Source organism: Eutrema salsugineum, unplaced genomic scaffold (genome assembly GCF_000478725.1).
Source record: "Eutrema salsugineum unplaced genomic scaffold, Eutsalg1_0 scaffold_2, whole genome shotgun sequence".
Lineage (NCBI taxonomy): Eukaryota > Viridiplantae > Streptophyta > Magnoliopsida > Brassicales > Brassicaceae > Eutrema > Eutrema salsugineum.
The window spans coordinates 11,854,574-11,859,207 of NW_006256829.1; positions in this window are offsets into that span (position 1 = coordinate 11,854,574).

The following is a 4,634-nucleotide window of genomic DNA, read 5'->3' on the forward strand; positions in this document are numbered from 1 at the left end:
GGAAATACTAATTTTATGCTTATCCCTTTGATAGCCTGCAACTATGTGGAGCTAAGTCTCTACTTTCGGAGTGTCTTTCATCTGTGCAGCATACCCTCAGCCGAGGAGCTTTCACACAGCCACCAAGGAACAACAGACAGATGCGTGTTTTGGAATCATATCCCCCCTTACTTTGTAGAAGTGACATCTCAGCTCAATCATGTCAGTGATCAAACCAGTCGTGAAGTGTGGCAGCACCCCAGCCCAGTCTGAGTGACAATCATGTTGAGATAGAACTAGCCTGAGTCGAATAGGACACCCACTTTCTCTCTATCCCTGTCATTGACTTGTCATGGAGAGTTTTTATGGAAAAACAGAAATGCTGCACACGTTCACCACACTCTCCCATCTCATCACATACTAGTGTTCACACACACCAAGAGCCTTGCGCAAACGCTGAAAGCTGTTGAGATCCAACGGTTTAGTGAATATGTCAGCCAGCTGATACTCGGATGCAACATGTTCAATCATTGCAAGTTTATCCTCAACCAACCCTCGCACGAAGTGATGCCGAGTGTCAATATGCTTAGTTCTTGAATGCTGAACAGGATTCTTTGTCAGATCAATTGCACTTTTGTTGTCGCACTTGACAAGGAATGAGCCTGAGTGGACACCATAGTCGGTGAGCATCTGTTTCATCCACAAGAGTTGTGTGCAACAACTGCCTAGAGCCACGTATTCTGCTTCTGCCGTTGAGAGTGAAACGCAGTTCTGCTTCTTGCTGTGCCAAGACACCATATTGTTCCCCAAGAAAAAGCAACCTCCAGATGTGCTCTTCCTGTCATCCAGGCAACCAGTCCAATCTGCATAACAATAGCCGGCCAAACTCAGGTTTGTTTCTTTGGTGTAGTAGATCCCGTACTCAGGAGTTCCCTTGATGTACTTGATGACACGCTTCAGTGCAGTGAGATGAGACAGACGTGGAGATGCCTGATATCGAGCACACAGTCCCACACTTAGACAGATATCAGGTCGGCTTGCAGTAAGGTAAAGCAGACTCCCAATCATGGCCCGGTAGAGTTTCTCATCAACACGTTGTCCTTCCTCATCTTTAGACAACTTGCTTGATATGCTCATGGGAGTGCTCGCTGGTTTGCTCGTCTGCATCTCAAACCTCCTGATGAGATTCTTTGAGTAGGTGCTTTGTGACACGAATATTCCCTCAGGAGTTTGCTTGATTTGCAGACCCAGAAAATAGCTTAATTCACCCACCATGCTCATTTAAAATTCCCTGGTCATGGTTCGCACAAACTGATCAACCATGTCCTGTCTTGTAGCTCCAAATATTATATCATCCACATATACTTGGACAATCAGCAACTCTTGTTTAACACACTGAATGAACAGAGTTTTATCAACTCCACCCCTCTGAAATCCAGAAGATAGAAGAAATTGAGCCAACCTCTCATACCAAGCGCGAGGAGCTTGTTTCACCCCATAGAGCGCACGTTTCAACTTGTACACGTGGTCAGGATGGTTTGGATCTTCAAATCCTTTAGGCTGTGAAACATATACCTCCTCTTGCAGCAAACCATTGAGAAATGCACTCTTTACGTCCATCTGGTACAGAGTGATGTTCATATTACACGCTATCCCAAATAGCAGACGAATTGACTCCAACCTCGCGACAGGGGCGAAAGTCTCATCGAAATCAATGCCTTCGATTTGACAATACCCCTGTGCAACCAGACGCGCCTTGTTCCGAACCACATTACCGTCTTCATCGGTTTTGTTCTTAAATATCCATTTTGTTCCCACGATGTTGACATTCTCAGGTGATGGAACCAAATCCCATACATCGAGTCTCGTAAACTGTTCAAGCTCTTCATGACACGCTGCAACCCAGAATTCATCTTCAAGGGCTTGCTGGATTGAGTTCGGTTCAGCAAACGAGATGAAGCACGCGAGTTTGACCATAGCCTTGAAATCGATTTTTTTTGTTTCGCGTTACTCTTCCATCATGAACCGGTCCAATGACATCACTTATTGAGTGATTCCGATGCACTTGCTCAGCAGCTTGATCAGTGATACCCGAATCCGGTTGTCTTTCATCCTCGGTTGACTCAACTCTATTAGGGGAGGTGTTTATTGGGACAAGCGAGTCTGTGTTGCACACATCGTCAGACAGAACCTCCTCTATAGTGCAGGTGTTCTGATCATCAAACACCACATTGATGCATTCTCCCACTGATCTAGTTCTGTGATTGTACACCCGAAAGGCTCTGCTGTTGGTAGCGTATCCAACAAACATACCTGTGTCACTACGAGAGTCGAATTTACCCAGGTTGTCTTTGTCATTCAGAATGTAACAGATGCACCCGAAGATATGAAAGTAGCTCAGATTCGGAGTCTTTCCATTCCAGATCTCATATGGTGTGGTCATGGTTCCTGGTTTCACGTATACCCGGTTTATGATATAACACGCAGTGTTAATGGCTTCAGCCCAGAACCGAGGTGACACATTGTTCCCGTGAAGCATAGCTCTGGCCATTTCTTGCAGAGTACGATTTTTCCGCTCAACCACTCCGTTTTGTTGAGGTGTCCGAGGGGCAGAGAACTGGTGTCTAATGCCTTGGCTGTGACAGAACTGTTCGAAGACCTCACTTTGAAACTCTCCACCATGATCGCTTCTAATCTGAATTATGCCCCCTTTCTCGGTTTTCAACTGAAGAGCAAGTATTTTGAAGCATGATGCTGCTTCCGACTTTTCTCTCAGAAAGCTTACCCATGTGTATCTGGAGAAATCATCCACCATCACAAAGATGTACCTTTTTCCATTAATGCTTTCAGTTGAGATTGGTCCCATTAGGTCCATATGCATCAGTTCAAGAATTCTTGATGCTCGAGTTTCACTTAATGCCTTGTGCTGCACCTTAACTTGCTTTCCTTTCTGACACGCACCACACACAGTCTGAGTTTCTGATTCAAGTGAAGGAATTCCTCTTACCACTTCAGCCTTGACAAGTTTTGTTAGGCCTTTCACATTCATGTGCCCAAGCCGCTTATGCCATAGGTCCAACTGAGATTGTCTTGCCGAGAGACACTGATCAGTTACACTCCACATGTAGCAGTTATTACCAGACCTGATTCCATACATCACGGTGTTTCCTTTTTCATCAATAGCTTTACAATCCACACGGGTGAAGATGATCTCCAGTCCTTCATCACACAGCTGACTGACACTTATGAGGTTTTCCTTTAACCCATGAACATAAAAGACATTCACAAGTTTAGGTTGATCCTCTCGAGTGAGCGTACCAACGCCAAGAATTCTTCCTTGACCACCATCTCCAAATGTGACTTGTCCTCCTTTCACAGTGTTGAGTTCGTCGAACCACTCTTGATTACCGGTCATGTGTCTCGAGCATCCACAGTCAAAATACCTCGCCCTGGAGACTTCTCCATCTGTTGACGTGTATGCCACATTGCTGACCGTTTCTGATTCAGTAACACTGATTCGAGCAAGGTTGCAAACCGCATCGCACCTTTCTTCCTGGGTTTCACAGATACCGTGATAATCTTCTGCTATTCCCGTGTACAATGCTTGTTTGGAGATCCATACCATTCCATAGTACTTTGGTTCTGGATAGCATATCCGATTACTCCAGGCTTTCTTTATCATGTTCTTCCTCTTAAAGCAATTTCTCTGCTTATGACCAGTTTTGTGACAGAAGTAGCAGGCCCGTCTGTGTCGAGTTTTCCTTTGGACTGGTGCTCGAGTCACAGATCTCTCTACCAACCGAGGTCGCTGAGTACTCTTGTCTTTCTTGCTGTTGGCCTCTGTTACTTCACATCTTTTGATGCTGGTAGTAGTCAATTCACCGTTGGAGGTACCACCAAACACAAACCCAGACAAGCCTTTGGATGATGATGAGGGTTGTTCAACTTGAAAACCACCAGAGTATCCCAGTCCCCAATTCTTTTTGGGAGGCTGTCCAGATGACAGGATTTGGTCGAGATTTTCAGTTCCAGTATTCAACATTCGGATTTTCTTGTGATTTTCAACTAGTTAGCTTTGGAGGTCTCTAGCCTTCTCCTTTTCAATGTGACACACTTCCCTCAGATTGTCTAACCTTTCTTCCAATACTCTTCGTTTTTCTCTTTCTATGTTTAGTTCCTTCCTGAGCTCATCTGTATCTGTAGTTACTTCGCCTTGGCTGACCTGAGTTGCCACAGTCTGGTTTTCTTCAGAGGAGGTACGTTCCATCTCAAGGATGTTCAGTTGAGCCTTCATCAGGGCTTTGTCTTTGAGGAGTTGGAGATTTTCAGAACTCAGTTTCACCCAGTTATCGTAGAGATTTCTGTACTCCACTTTAGGGTCAATGTCCTCACCATCCGAGTCAGAGTCTGAATCTCCCGGTTTGCGTTCGCTACAATCAGTCTCACCAGCAGTAAATGCAACAAAGTTTAGCATCAGATTCTCACCTTCCTCTTCCTCATCGTCTGAATCAGAATCCTCGAATACGATGAGTGATTTATCCTTTGGATTTGAGGTTATTTGGACATTCATTTTCTGGTATGTCCATAGCCCTTTGCACTCAATGCATTTCAGCTCCTTCTCTAGTAAGAGGGCATCACTCTTGAAGTGACCGAAA